The 16317-nt window shown below is 40.4% G+C and overlaps 1 protein-coding gene across 4 annotated transcripts in view; it reads left to right on the forward strand.

Annotated features, from left to right (window-relative positions):
• Nucleotides 1–920: 920 nt before the first annotated feature.
• The window catches only part of dlgap4b (discs, large (Drosophila) homolog-associated protein 4b), a 135670-nt gene continuing 120273 nt past the window's right edge, over nucleotides 921–16317 (forward strand). Inside the window, exon 1 of one of the 4 annotated variants that reach the window (XM_038697200.1) lies at nucleotides 921–1336. The gene's annotated coding sequence lies outside the window, so the exon portion shown is untranslated. The remainder of the gene's footprint in view (nucleotides 1337–16317) is intronic. The other 3 variants (XM_038697201.1, XM_038697198.1, XM_038697199.1) reach the window with 3 other exon arrangements.

Here is a 16317-nt window from a genome sequence, read left to right on the forward strand (position 1 = left end):
TTGAATGCATGTTGCCAGTTTTATATATTTTTCGTGTTTTCTTCCTGCAGTTCCAGGCATCCATTGGTTTCCATTCATTTCAGATCAGTACTCTAATTTTCTTGAAACTAGCGAATGTCATGTAATCAGTGCAGATCAAGTCTAAATTAGGTTGTATTGGTACTGTATGTGGTAATGCATTTTATGTGTAAATTCATAATGATAATGCAGCTTTGGCACTCCACTAATTTTACACACAAAGGTCAATTTATTTGTCATGAGGAGCATTACTCAGCCTGTGAAGAAAAAGCTGTAAAAATGTCTTTTGTGGCTCTGGGGGAAAATAACCCTGTTGATGTCATCAGGGTTGTCATGGCTTGAGCTTGGAGACAAAAAATATATAACAGAAAGCCTGTGTCACAAACCAGGGAGTTTGGGTATGGAGTTTGAAAGATATGGTCATTCACCTGGCAGGGAGGGTCTAAAAAAACAGTGCTTGTTATGTAGGATCTGTTTTTTTTTAAGGTGGACTCATTGGCACTGTAAGTCAGTAAGGCTATAGCTCTGCTGCATCAGTAAGATGGTGTATGTCTTTTTAAATCTGTCTCTTGTTAGTCCCCCAATTTTACAGACGTTTACTGTCATGGATAAGACAACTCAAGCAAGTTTTCTCATCAAGCAAAAATAAATGGAAAATAAAATGGAAGCCAATGGCTTCCTAAAAACACAACAATTTATGCCTAGGCTACAACCAAGTGTCTCAAACAAAACACAGTTTATGAAATGGTAAACTGTGATGTAATACAAAGTCTTAATACAAGTGGATACAAATAACTCAAATTTGTGATTGGAAGCCTATACACTGAAGCCATCTCTCAGCCCCCCCTCCCCACCCGTCTCTCCATCTCTCTCTCTCTCTCTCTCGCTCTGAGTTTGTTGGTTGGCGTTGCAGTAACGTCTCAGTAGGTCGTCTATCCCCGGCTCGCCTGACAGACAGTCGGGCAGTCGTCCTCTCTATCTGCCTACCTGTATATGTGTCCATCCGTCGTCTCAAAACGTTGAGGTGAAGCTCGGTGATGGAGACCGCTGTGGACCGGCGCTCTTGCTTTTCTACCCGCCGGAGACACACAAACTCACCGGGAAAATAAGGCGACAAATCCCGCGTTCCAACGGAAAACGCCGCCGCTGCAGTTCATCACAACGACGCTCGCTACTGTTTCTTTCTTCCTCCTCTTCTTCTTTTTCTTCAACACGTCTTCAGAAACAGATGCCCTGCTCGGGAAGTTACGGACAAAACACGGATAAATCCTCCCAAGTCGTCTTCTCCAATTTTCAAGAGGCGCTCTCTCACCCAAAGGTAAAACGGGTCCACAAAGACCAAAACTGTTGAATTGCTCCTTGATGTTTGCATCTGGCAGCTTACGTAGCCTATCGCCCACTAAATGTAGCTATGTGTGTTTGTGTGTTTTACATATTAAGTCAAATATGTTAGACAGGAGCGAACATAGCGTCCCAAGTGGGTGGGAAGGTGACTCATGCTGATTCAAAACGCTGTTTTTGGAGTCAGTATTTAAACTGCGCCTTTGCGGGTTTAAAAGACATGGCTATGTCTTGAACATTTCACAGGCACTCTCACAGGGCACAGCCGGTGTCTGTGTGGTTAAACAAAACAACAGTGGGCGATTTGGTCCTGCGTGACGATATGATGTGTGTCTGAAAAGACGCTGCTCCTCCTCCACGGTTTTCCTCAGCACTATTATTTCTGACAGGTAAAGAAATGCCTAATGGAGGTTTGAAGTCTTGGGAGGTATTGGCCGGTTGATACTGACTTGTCAGGTTGGGTGAAACACATGTTAACCACAGACTCCAGCATTAGCTGCCTGCCTGTGGATGTACATGAAAGACATTTAGGAGGAGAAAGTAGTCTAATAAGAGTTTGAAAGCTTTTATGCCACACTGAAAGAAATCACCAGGCCCTACATTCCATTTGGCACTTACAAAGGTGAAGTGCTGTCTTGAGTTTATAGTTTATTTGTGCTCATATGTTCTCACCAGACACAGTAGCCTATATGACTTTTATATTTGTATACAATAAGAGACATCCTCACAGTGTATATATGTATGTATGTCATAGATTGTCCATCAAAAATAATGTCTGCAATATTTGAGAAATAAGATCTTCATTTTGTTGGTTAATAACATTCTTAAGAGTGATGAATCAAGTAGATGTTTCTTTAGTATTTGTTACACTGAGAACGGTGACAACCAGAACTGCTGTGTATTTTATGGAGTGTGAAAACAATTAGTGGAAGATTAGTTTTCTGTGAATAATGATACATTTGGGGGTCTTTCAAGTGATAGGAAATGAGAAATGGCTGCCACATGGTCACTGGAGCATCATCAACATTTAGCCTGCTTCCAGAGGAGATGATTTAGCTCAGTCCCATATTTACAAGGTCAGTTACTCCACAAACTCAAATGAATCACCCATGCAGCTCTGTCCACTCAGCAGTCACTTTTCCCACAGCATGGCTGAGCAGCTAGCTCAGCTACTGAGGATAGAGAAGATGGTATCAGAAAAAAAGATGTGCTCTGCCAGGGATCCTAATCAAGATAAATCAATAGTATTTTTCCCAACAGTTTAATGAAATTAACTCCAGTGTAGCTCTACTGTATAAATGGCATTAGTATAAATTTGTAATCTCTCGATATACTGCAACATGCTTGGATCCTTTAGGTTGCAGTGTCTTTCATTCATTCACTTTACCTTTGGGGATCAATAAAGAATTTCTGATTCTGATTCCATTAAAATTAACAATGGATTTAGGTCTAGCTGCGCTTTTAGCGTGACTTTTTGAGTGACCTGAAAAACAACCTAACTGCTGCGTTAGTGGCCTCAATTTGTTTCAACTGGGGGTGGGGTGGGGGCTATGCTAACTCATAGCCATTTATGTCCATCTTCCCTCTCGTGTTCTCTCGCTCTCTCATCCACTTTCACACACTCTATCTCTCGCTCCCTCCTGCTAGTATGCACTCACTCAAACTGTGTCTCATCGCATCTCATCACTCTCAGCGGCACTCTGCCCTCTCCGCTTGTCTCCCTCACACACATGCACGTGCATGCACACACACACACACACAAAGAGAAGCATACCAGCCCACAGCCATGTTGGATATTATTTGATCAAATCTGTGATCTTTGCACTTTCTTATGCGTCATTATTTAATTGTTTGTGTTCATTATCTTTAGTTCATTTGTTCTGCACTACTACACTTGGATTGTTGTTGTCTACTGTACATGATGACCTCTTTGACCTTAGAACAAGGTTATCTGTTTATTTAAGTTATGTTATGAATGCTTGCTTTTCACATGACATATTGTACAGACAGAAAGGAAAAGCCCCAGAATAGAACTTCCAAATCCGAGCGGTGCTCCAAGGGCAGGACATTTCTATTTTCTCTATTTGCGCAGTGGCTTCATTTTAGAGGGATGGCATATTGCAGAGGGCCATTTATAATGTATAGAGCAGTCCTGTATTAAATATCTGCAGAGTCTGAGGTGTGTATTCCACTGCTCAGTCAGGGGGGCTAGATTACACCGTATTGCATCAATAAAGGGATGAAGGGAACATGGGGAAATGGGAAAAAATCCTTTCCTTCTTAAGTTTCTGCAAAGAGTTCATCAGGATGTTGATACTTTTTGTGTGTGGGCTCAGTCGTTATTAATAATTAAGTGGCTGATTTAACGTTACTGCAGTAAATATGAGTTATAATGTGTCCGTCATATAGAAAAGGTTAACAACAAAATGTTGATGTCACTGGTGCTGAAGTTCAAGGATGACAACGTAACAGGAAATCTACCATGCTGTATCAACAGCCTCTGAAGCTGCAGAAACAGATAAGTAGCAGAAGTCTATATTTAAATGGCCTCACTGGAGAGATAAGATGTCGTCATTCCTCCCAGTTGGAAACTGTGTCTGCAGAAGAAACAAAATCTTTCATATCTCTGTGTCCTTTTTAGAAACAGATCACAGCTTCGCACCTATTTACAATATTCGTCCAAGTTGTTTTGGTTGAAGAGTGTGTGCCTCTTTTGATATGAGAGCAAAAAATAAAAAATCACATTTGTTTATTTACCTTCCGTAGAAGTTGGCTGGTATAACGAGCAATGTCAAAACTGAATAATTTATACTTTGAAAATGTCAAAAATTCAGATTTTTTTGCTCTTTGTTTGGCAAGGAGTTGCAAGCATTTGTATTGTACACTAGAAAACAAGCGAACTTCCCTCATTATAATCTTGTTGAGATCCAATGAAATCAACAAGAATATTGTCAGTAAACTGGATTATGCTAAGCAAGGGCTAAACATAATCAGTCATTTGTTTAGGAAACTGCAGTGATTGCCATGAAGACTAATGGAACTGAATGAAAGCAATGTTTGTCATTCAAATTAAGTCGTGGCACAATTCACACCCATAGGCTGATTACTGAATGTAACACTAACAGGCACAAAACGATGTGGAATTTCAGAAAACGATCAAGTCAGTGTCCTTGGTGCAGTTTTGCCTCATTTTGCTTACTTTTCTCTCACTTGCTCTCACCTGTCAGACATTAACATTGCAGCTGTCATAAGCACATACTAGCTGATTCTATATTTACTTAAAACCAAGCACCTGGAAAGAGGTTGTGCACCCCTCCCACTCTAGACCTCCCACTTTCCCCTCTTGAAATCAAAGCAGAGTAGTGTGGGTATAGCTGACATGAAGTAAGACAATTTTGACATCAATTAAAGCTTCCTCTACATGTCCAAAACCCGAGTCTATCCACTCTAATTAAACCTCATGTCTCATTTCCCCCGGAGGCGGCAGGCTCAGGAATGGGTGCCAAACCCTCTTTTCACCTGCCCTGCAGCTAATAGCCATGCTAGCCGTGGTGCACTGGGATACTAAGGTTGGCACGGGTTCAGGCTGGCAAGAGGGAGCTTTACCACTGAGGGTGTTGTAATTCTGCACACAACACAACATGCTACTATGGTTGGTGTGACACAAATAATCTGTTTTGTGCACTTGTGGATTATTAGTGATATTTATTATATATACATCCACTGGCAGTGTTTTTCCATTAATTACTCCCTGGGTTGTGCATGGCAAATACGGTTAAGTTTAGGAAACTAAAACACTTAGAGTAAAGAAAAGGAAGGATTGACTGTTGGTATGAGACAGTATACAAACTTGGGCCTCTGGTGTCAAAGCTGAACACATTGTATATTGAGATCAATCAGCTGGTGACCGGAATCAGCAGTTTTCAGCTTAATAGGCCATGACTGGGGGCTGATCTGTCCCACATAGGGCTGTGCGATATGAAATCTCATATAGTTCATTTCATATCCCAATAACGATACATATCCCGATATAGAAGATGTTTTTGTAAATTCAATGAAATATCATGAGTTAGTAAATCATGATATTTCTCTCCATCATAAGGGTGGGGATATTCTGGAGAAATCCAATACTATGAAAAATACCATGATATAGAGTGATCAGCGACACAGCAAGAAATGTCACTAATGGTAGCTAGGTTGTGAGTTAACAAACTGTCACTACTTGGAGCTACAAAGCTAACATAAGAGGACGAGATGGCCCCAGAGTAGTACAGCAGCTCCAAACAGCAATACTCACAACTCTCCTGGTGCTATAGGTAACATCACAACAACAGCATATCTTGGTTAACTAGAAAGTTAGCTGAATGTCATGCATGGTCTGAATCCTCCTATTCAGTATTATCCATTTCTGAGTAAACGTCACTCTCCCCCATGTTTGTTTATTCTGAATGCAAATTTCTTCCCTGCAATACCAGCACGTGTGGCAGTTGCGCCGTCAGCAAATTTTCCTAGGGGTGGCCAGATGGGGCCACTCTGGAGCGGAGCTAGACTCTCAGCACAGGGGGGCGGAGCTTCATCACAGGGCCCACCTGCGTCCGTCTGCGCTGCGGCTGCCGAAGCTGATCGCAGCCACTGTAATCAATGCTTGTGCTAACACCAAAAGTGTCTCTCCGCTCCTCTCTGGAGAGAATGCGCAGCCATTTTCAAATTAAAATACCCTGTGCAGACCCACGATTGTATATCAACAATAAACACAGTTAAAACAGACAAAAAAGAAACTATTTAATTACGTAGCCTACTTAACCACTACATCAACAAAATCTAAACATGTCAGCAAAATCAGGCAGGCAAAACGCTCTTATTCTGAAATGCTCCCTGTGGGATCTGCAGATCAGAACGAAAGCGGGTCACATCTAGCTCTGAAAAAGGTAGTAGAAGCACAAAAAGGACATATATTATTAAACCGCGGCCTGTGTGAGTCCGGGGTGATAAACAGCAGCCTAAGTCCGTCCCTTAGAATTCCCATGATGCATGGCGGTGAAGGGAGTTTTGTTAAAATCTGCTAATAAGTCTCCTATTTGTTTGAAATACAAAATTTACTAATTATGTTTTTTTTAAACGTGTCTGCTTAGAATATAGTGTTTTTGTTGGTAATTGTTATTCTTGTGGTGGTTTACTATTGTAACCAGGAGTGAAGTGCCCGTTTCGACTACACTGATCTTTTTTAAGGTGGTTGTTACCTGCATGTAATTCTCTTGTGCAGTCGTGTCTACAAGCAATTGACATCACATTCGCGGGCCACGTAGTGGGGCTCCTACCTAGCCGGGGCCCTGGGTCAGCCGCCCCCATGCACACACGCTATCTTCGCTAACGGGGCCACTGAAAATCCTGGAGTAGCACACTAAACCAAAAGCCATAACTGAATTTTAGGAATTCTATTATGCAGTAAATAGACTATTTGAATACTACGTAAAAAATATGGGTTAAAGAATCACAGACTGAATTACTTTGGTTTCATATTTTATAGTTAAAATTGTCTAATATCCATAGACTAAAACCAGTTCAGTTAACATTACATAAAAATCCTGTTTAATGTGTTATCTGTATGTATTAGACAATTAAGTGTCCTTTAAATAGGCTAGCTGACCTTTTCCATAAAAAGACAAATACAGCTTTTATTTGTAGGAGTGCATTGACAGGGGAGAAACAAAACATTTACTGGGAACAAGCCTACTCAAGATTACAGGCATCATGGAGCATAAATATTTTTCTTTAAATTTTTCTAACAATTCATATTGGAAATATATGATATGTGTCTGTATATAACAATTATCTTTCAAGTTGATAAATCTAACGATTATTTTTTTGATTAGTCGATTAATCTAACAACTAATTTTGTGTATTCTAAAGGAAAAAAATGTGGCCTATTACTCAATTAACATACCAATGTCTGCAAAATAAATATCAAAAACATGTCTAATCAATAAAACAATATTTTATTCAATCATCCCAATGAAGCACATTAGAATAATAACAATAGTAGCATATCTTAAAATGAATCCAATTTCCACTTCACTGATGTGTTGTGATAATAACAATAAGAGACATTAATTAGGCTACTTTACTTAAAACTTAAAATGTTTCTGACATGGATTTATTTCAATATTGAGTAATGCAGTATGATAATCAAATGTATTTCTGCATCAGTGTGGGGAAAAGAAAACAACTGAAAGGATTTAAAGACTGTACAGACAGTCACAGACTGTTTTCTTGCTCATACATGGCCATTAAATAAAGAAAATCGAACTTTAGATGACACATGGTGTAACGTTACATTACCATGACAGCAGCGAGGCAGCAATTACTTTTAACATGAAGGTAATGAAGAAATACTTAGAAAATACATTTTAACGGACTACGTGTCCTAGTGAAGCTATTTACAGTTCACAGAGCTCACAGAGCAGCACATGTCTGTCTAAAATACTCCCAAACTTTAGACGGTCGAAGGCGTGGTCTTGTAGCAGGAGCTTGTTCGGGGGAATCCCTGCTAACACCGGATGCAGCGGCGCTTCGACGCAGGTAATGCGAGTGGGCGTATTTATGTAATCGACTATGACGACGAATCGCCCCAGCCCTAATTAACATACTATTTCACAAGTTTGGTGTTATTCTTGTTACAAACAACTAGGATAGTTATTCTTGAAATATCCTACTTTTTAACCAACGATTTTACCAGTGTCATATTTATATGTAAAAATGGTGGGGCACCAACCATTTCAAAACATAGATACCAGTATAACTACAATACTCTCTCTTGCAACTGGGTTTTTTAACATTTCAACAAACAGCATGGCTCCACAAAACACTTAACGTAAGAGAGAGCGAGAGAGAGAGAGGGAGAGGAGTGCATTGACACAAGTTACAGTACCGCTGTCACAAACCTAAATTAAGAATGCATTTTTTAAGACGATACAACCAAGCTCAGAACAAATGAGCCTACAGGGCCATAAGCAAACAGCAGTGAGCTCAACAACACTGAAGTCAACAACGACGCGCACGGACAAGGTTTTAGGGATCCAGACCCTTTCTATAGCCTCTTTCCACAGAGATCCCGCAATCAAAATGGAAAGAATGTATGCCAATAAATATCCCATTCCCAGCTCCGTACCTTTCACACAGTGCAGCGAGACAGCAAATTGGCCTAATAATCCCGAATAATAAGGCAATATGAAAGTGGCAATATGACAACAACTTTATGACAACAACCATAATCCGTAGCCTAGTCTCAACCGATCCAGCACAACAATTGCATGCAGGGACCTGCAGCAGAGTCAGGAGGATAAAAGATGCTTTCATTCACCACAGCTGAGGCCTCACATGAGGAGAAAGGCGGCACAACGTTTTTTCCTCTGGGCAAACTTCTGGATGACTCTGAAGTTTTTTAGACAGTCCGCCGACTTGTTGTGGCCCAGCAGTGTGCCGCCCTGTTGGGCAGCAATGTTTACCCTTCCAAGTAACGTTGAGCCCAGTTTCACAGCATCGTCCAGATGACTCCCGCTGTTCTTATGTTTTGCAATCCTGTCAGAAAGATGAAGACGAGAACATTTACATTTACATTTATTCATTTAGCTGACGCTTTTGTCCAAAGAGACTTACAATTGCTAATTATGTCAGAGGTCGCACGCCTCTGGAGCAACTAGGGGTTAAGTGGGGGATTGAACCCAGTCTCTCACACCAAAGCACGAAAACAGGCAAAGGACGGTCTACCTCGAAGCATAACGTTAACAGCCGGTCACACACGATACGACGTTAGTTTGCTGTTAGCGATGGTGCTAACCTGTTGCTATCTGCAGACTATTAGCTCTCACACACAGTACAATACACAAAACTGTGTAGCAGTGTGACAAACTTATAACCGCTCTGTACATTAATTAAATTACCTTTTCTTTCTTCTGTAGCTTGTCGCTACCTCCACAGAAAACATATATTTGGCACAACACCGGCAGTACTCCGGTCTGCTCTGCCTGTTAGTCCCGCCCCTTAACCAGTCAAAATTTTAGAGTGATTGCCATCTACATGGACGAATCGGAGGCCTCTCCTAAAATAAACATCATAGTCATAGTAGCAAATGCTCCTTGCCAGGGGGGGCCACTGGGGTGGCAACCCGTTTTCTTAGGGTCTTGGCCAATCAGAAGATAGTGGGCTTTTGGGGGGGACGGGCTTAAAGAGACAGGAGCATCTACAGCTTGTTTCAGACAGAGGCTACAATGAGGGCCTGCATGTAGGGTTAGTATAACATAGAAAAAGATCTTTTTGAATTTTGAATCACGCAAAACTACCACACATGAGTCACAGAGCCACAATATAGGGCTGGACTTCCAGTATAATATGTCTCCTTTAAGTTGGATATTCAAGAGATGTCTAAGTGGCACAGACAGTAAAAGACTATTTTCACCGGCACACACACGCTCAAACATGTCATCAGCGTGGGTGAAGAAGACACAGCCTGTAAGGCCAAAACAAGCCATGGTCCCCCACACACAGTATATTTGGCAGAGAAGCAGAGAGAGAGAGACGTTATCTGGTATTACGTTAGCAGACGTGGAAACTGGGATATTTTAAAGCACGGACCAGGTAAAGCAACAGTGAACACACCTGTTAGTACCAATGTGCCATGGTGGTCTCAATTGTTTTGTTAGGCTACGTAAACAAGAAGCCTCCTCCAAACATGGCTCACCTGCTGTGTGTGGATGAAAAAAATCCAAAACATGAGTTGTGTTTTTTGGGCAACTTTATAAAACTGCTGATGAAGAAAGTCAACAAAGCAGATAGATATAGGGAAAGAGAGATAGAGAGAGAAACAGGTGTGTGTGTCTGAAAGGAAAGCAAGGTGACATGATAAATGATAAAATAAGGTGGAGAATTAAGTAGGATTAAATGATAAGATGAGAAATAACTAGAAAATAATAGGGTCTTGTATTCTTTCAAATATTTTTATTACCACAGTTACAATCATTCTGTGGAAAACATTTTGCCATTATATACTTCAATTTATTTTCAGTTGGATTTTATTTGTACAGAAGCTCTGTCCAGTAGCCTAACATGTAGCCTTTTTATTTTATTTTGAGATGTGTTTGAGTGAGAGAAGGTCTTGTAACCTGCAGCTGTAGTTCTGCAGAAAATGTATATAACAGTCAGTGTTTCGTCATGAACATACAGTTGAATGGACCCCAGGAAGGACAGCCAATGCTTAGGCTGGGGTGAATGGGAAGAAAATCAGAATCGTCAAGTCAGACCTTTGAAAAATCAGAAATAGTAATGGGCAAGGAAAAATGCAATCAGTGCATCTCTAATTGTACACATTGTCAATCCTGACCACCACACCCTTACTTCACACTGCACATCATAATGTGATACTGTGTCCTGCAAACATAGGAAGCCGTCTTGGATAAAGTAGAATTCTAGACATGAGAATATTTAGTTTGAAAAGTATATGCACTCATGCTGTCCAGTAAATGTCCGTTTATGCAGTTCCATATAAGGGTCCTGGCCAGACATGGTAAAAGATACAATATGTACAACATTTGCATACTGATTTGTCAAATGTTTATCTGCTGCCTGTTTGAAATGCATGTCGTGCATTCAAATAAGCATCCACTAAGGACATTCTTTACTCTGTGGCTCTCCACATGTTCTAGTCTGCATGATTTTCTGTTTTTTGTCTCAATGCCAGCTACATTACAAAGCATTGTGTGTGTGTGTGTGTGTGTGTGTGTGTGTTGGTGCTGGAGGGGGGCGGGGTCAGTCTGTGTTTGATGAAGTTATAGTTTGAATTGCTTACGGAAATATCTAGTGGTCAGTGAGTCACTGGACCAGCTGACATAACGTCCCCTTTTGTGTGTAATAACTCTATAGAAGCATACATCCAGACTCAGAAAATAGAAAAAAGATTAAGATGTTTGTATCAGGTGGTTACACTTGACAAGTGCCGTCCATCAGATAGCTTTAAGCAATCAACAGAGCAAATACCCAGAAGAATGTTACGAGGTTAAATTACGTAGGCGTATTTTGCCTTTGTCAATGAAGTGGCATTTTCTGTTTCCGCTGCTTTGGCTGAGAGATGATCTGTTCTCTTTGAAGTGATTAACTAACTATAACCAAGCAGGAAACTCCAGGTTGGAAAAGTGAAGCCAATGCGTAAGTGCCTTAAACCTGCATTCTTTCTAATGGCCAGTGGGGGACGACTCCATCCATCCATCCATCCATCGTCAACCGCTTATCTTGCGTACAGGGTCGCGGAGGGCTGGAGCCAATCCCAGCTGACATTGGGTGAAAGACGGGTTACACCCTGGACAGGCTGCCAGTCCATCTCAGGGCGACACATAGACAAACAACCACTCACACTCACATCCACACCTAAGGACAATTTACCAACCAGACATCAATTAACCTAGCCTGCATGTCTTTGGATGGGGGGCCGGGGCAACCAGCAACGACCTTCTTGCTGTGAGGCGACAGTGCTAACCACTGCACCGCCCCCCAGCTCTACCATCTCATCCAAATATAGTCACTGCTGGTTCCAAAAAAAACAACATGACAGCCAAAATGTCAAACTCAAGGCTTGAAAATAGTTGTCCACAAACCAATGGGTGAAGTCATGGTGGCTATGTCCACTCCTTTTATACAGGCTATGAGTGGAATCTAAGTGTGAGAGCCAACAGGAGGCTAATGGAGGGTGAAATGCTGTTGAAGTATTGCATGATAAAAATATTTATGTGTGTGTCTGTGTGTGTGTGTATGAGCTAAAAATTGTTGATATTTTTTTGTCTCTGTCTGAGTGAAATGATTTGATTACAAAAACAGGTCGATTTGCATAACATGTGCTGTGCCCAGTTAAAGCAGGGATAAAGCAGGGAGAAGAAGCTGCCGCCAAAACAACCTGCCTACGACCATATAAAGTTTGGGAGTAATTTAGGCAGAGACCAAACAACTTGGTAACGTTACTCTGTAAGATCTTTTCAAGACAGCAGCAAGACAACACCGCAAATTATTGTTTACTTTTTGTCCCCACACAAGCATGATATATTAGGATGATCAACATGAAAATGTCTATGAAGATTCTCAGTCATCCAGGTCATAGTTATCCAACGAAGGTTAAAATCAAGGGCAACTGGACTTGGTTGAAGATACTGGAAGACGTTTCGTTGACGAAACGTTCAGTTCAGAACTGAAGAAGTCCTTTGGATGAGGGACGAAACGTCTTCCAGTATCTTCAACCAAGTCCAGTTGCCCTTGATTTTAACCTTCGTTGGTCAAAATGAAAAATGTGTTTATGTAAGTAGCTGTCACTTAAAATTGATTTTTGAAATGTTTCCTCATCGCCTCCATGTTAAAAGTAATTCCTGCACTGCTTCTGCCATGATAACATAATGTTAAACAATGCGGCATCTAATGTTTGGCTGTTTTATATTTAACGGCCATGTATGAGTGAGAAAATGCATAATGCAAATATCATAACACGTCAGTGACAGGGAAATGTGTGCCACTATTATCATTATTCTAATGTGCTTTTATTATTTACTATTATTTATTATTCAGTTGTGGAGAAATTCACAGTAGGCGCTCAAATTCTTGACAATTAAGTCTTTTAAACTTTGAATTATTTTCAGAGTAAAAAGAGATACAATAACAAAACCTAACAACGTCAGTGGTATTGGAACAAAGCAGTTCTTTCTTGGTGCCAAATTGGTCATTGTCAATACAGCAATAGTTGGATTCAAATAAGGTGTAACACTATAATATTTACAGTACTGTTGGTTTTAGAAAAATAGCTGTTCTTCTTTTGTACTGTACATGCATTCTTTGTTTATTTTTTCTTCTCTTTTTATCCTCATTTTTTTTTCTGCATCTGCCTTTTTTTCTTCAGTCTAATCCTGCCCCACACCTCACACCAGCAGCCACCTACCAAACCACCCAGTCGCTGTATCTTCCTCCCTCTCCTCCTCCTCTACCTCATAACAAGGCTGTTCCACACTCAGGCCTGAATTAAAATGCAGACCCCTCTCTCCCCTGCTCTTTCTCAGTGGCCTTAATCCTTTCCTCCTCTCTGCTATGAATGATAGCCTCAGCAACTAGCCCCCTCGTCTCTGGCAGGCACAGGCCCATTGCTAAACGTAATGGTGAGAAAATGGCCGCAGTCAAAAGATGTGTCTTGGTAAAGGAGAGGTCAAGCTGTCAGCTGCTCAGTCATAAGGGAGGGAGCATAGACCTGGGAACCTGACAGAGAGAAAAGGTCCCTGTCAAAACCACAGAAGACAATGTGGAGAGTTGGATGGCAGATAAAAGCCTGTTTTAGATTGTCCTTCACTATTTGTGAGGTCAGAGCTTCTTGATGACCGATCAGATACGCGAGTCTGTTCAATAAGACTTCATTTAGTTCCTCTCTTAATATGGAAAATAATCAAATTGACGTAGACATACTGTATTATAGCTGTGTTAAGCTATTGGGAATAAATGAACAATTTGAAAACATCAGTTCCTGTAATATAAAATAATTGTAATCCAATTAATTTACTTAAAGGAGTAGTATTTAGTAATAATTGGGAAATATGCTTATTTGCTTTCTTGCCAAGAGTTAGATGAGAAGATTGATACCGCAATACGAAGCTGCAGTCAGCAGTCTGTTAGCTAAGCTGTAAGATTGGAAACAGCTAGCATGCCTATCGCCTACTAGCTAACTAGTTAACACATCATAAATAGTTTATTTGTACAAAAGCCAAAGTGTAAAAAAGCCATGGTTTTACACAGGCTTATTTGCTGGACTATTTCTTGACCGGATTCAGTGACAGGAAGTTATTGATCTATTGATCTTCACATCTCACTTGTAATCATTAAGATTTCAGTCCTACTTGATTTAGTGCCACGTAGTTACTGGTGATAACAGCAAATGCAATTTAAACAACAGGTCACAGAATTCTGAGTGTAGCCAAACAAACTGTTGTTGTTGTTGTTTTAATAAAGAAGTCAGGCAGTAATTGGCCTATTTCCATACAGTCAGCAACTGTAATCTGATTTTATGCTGCACACAGCATGAGTTTGCAAACAGCAGTGTTCCATTACACTCCGGAATATTTCAAACTGATCCACTATCCTAAAATTTAGACTCGTTTTTGATCAACGACAATGGTATGTGCTAAGCTCACAGACAAACACATTGCATTTCCTATGACTACTTTATAATAAAAGTCACCTCGTGTTTTGTCAGTTAAATGCTTTTAATGTTAAGCTGCAGTAGGAAATGTTTGTTGTATTAGCAACAACTTAATACAGCGTTGCTTTTGGGAATGTCGCCACCGACACCCAATTTGAAATACTGCAAATATAAAAATATTTGATTACTTTAATCAGTGGGCCATTGGCTCAATCACCACTATGTTACCTAATTCAACAATAGTGACTTTACAGACTTTATTTAGGTCTTCAAGATTGTTACCTTAAGTTACACCTGGTGAAAAGGGTTTATTCATTTAATATAATTAAATGTTTTGCTTTATGTAGAATGCTGGTCATTATTATGATTTACAGTGAAAATTTGTGTCTGTGTGAATAGTGTATGTGTGTATTTTGCTTCTTCTAGGGTGTTTCTCGGTGGTGTCAGGATGTAACTTATTTGGAAACACCACTTCATCATTCTCCTTTTAAAGAACACCACCAAACAAAGTTTCCCTGATAACGTTTGCCGCTGCTGCCCCTCTCCACTCCTGCCACTTTCCAAATAGCGTGAGAGAATTGTTCTTTATTAGTATTGAGACCACTTCCCAGCTGGACAGAGCCTTATTGAGATGCAAGGCTCCCGCCAGGAACCCAGTGAAAAAATGAAATTAGAGGACCCAAGAACAGGCACAGAGGAGACCCACCTCTGTGTTCAATTCACTTGTTAAATCCACTCACAATACCTCAGTAATCATCTCTCCCTCTCTCTTTCTCGCACACACACACACGCACACTGTGCTGCGATGAATAGATTCACTTAGTAATACTGTCTGTGAATACTGCATAATAATGTCATCTGTGTTGCCTGTGCAATGCAGGTGGAAGACTTCGCTAACTGATAAAATACACATTGTCAGCTTCTAACATTTTGTTTCACTTTTTGACAGTTAATTACAAAAGTTAGCTAAAAAAAAATCTAAATATAAAAACAGTTCCGCATATGCTCGGATACATCTTAGTAGATCAATTAAATATTTTCTTTGGAGGGGAAAAGGTGGGTGGTACATTTTTAAGGTTCATGTTTTTTCTCATTCTCCTCATGCACATTAACCCATTATTGGTGTGCTGTTTTCCCCTTTAAAGGAGTAAGGCATTGTGTTATCAATTATAATATTACTATCTGTATATTTTGACAATCCCTCAGTGGGAATTGTATACATGTTTCTTTGGGTGCAAATCACTAGCACTGTCCATCACAGTGCACCTGTATGAGTATATGAGTATAACTTCATGTCCTTACACAAGCACAGTATGCATTCCTGTTCCCGATAAAAGAAATCAGAAAATCATGTTTATTGTAATTAGAAATGTTCTGGGCTGTGCTCAAATTAGTCAGTGTTTGACCTCAACATTCCCCAGTGATCAAAAAAATTATTTTAAACACTTTCATGGTTCTCTTATTGCTCTCTATTGGCCACAGAAATAACCAAATAACCAAGTTCTGTCTGTGTGTGTGCGTGTGCGTATGTGTGTGCGTGCGTGCGTGCGTGCGTGGGATGAAATTTGTTGCTGCGGCAGCCAACAGGTATCTGCCGCAGCAACAAATTTCATTGGGTCCTCGAGAAAAACTCTACGGAAGAAGGGTGCTTATTTCCCATGTATTCATTATTCAGTTAGCATTTATTCTTTAAGTATTTAAACCCAGCAAGACTTGTCTAAACAGGCTATTTGCATATTAGACACACA

The sequence above is a fragment of the Micropterus salmoides genome, unplaced genomic scaffold, assembly GCF_014851395.1.
Source record: "Micropterus salmoides isolate LMB-PRFRI ecotype aquatic unplaced genomic scaffold, ASM1485139v1 Ms_hic_scaffold_4, whole genome shotgun sequence".
Taxonomy (NCBI): Eukaryota; Metazoa; Chordata; class Actinopteri; order Centrarchiformes; family Centrarchidae; genus Micropterus; species Micropterus salmoides.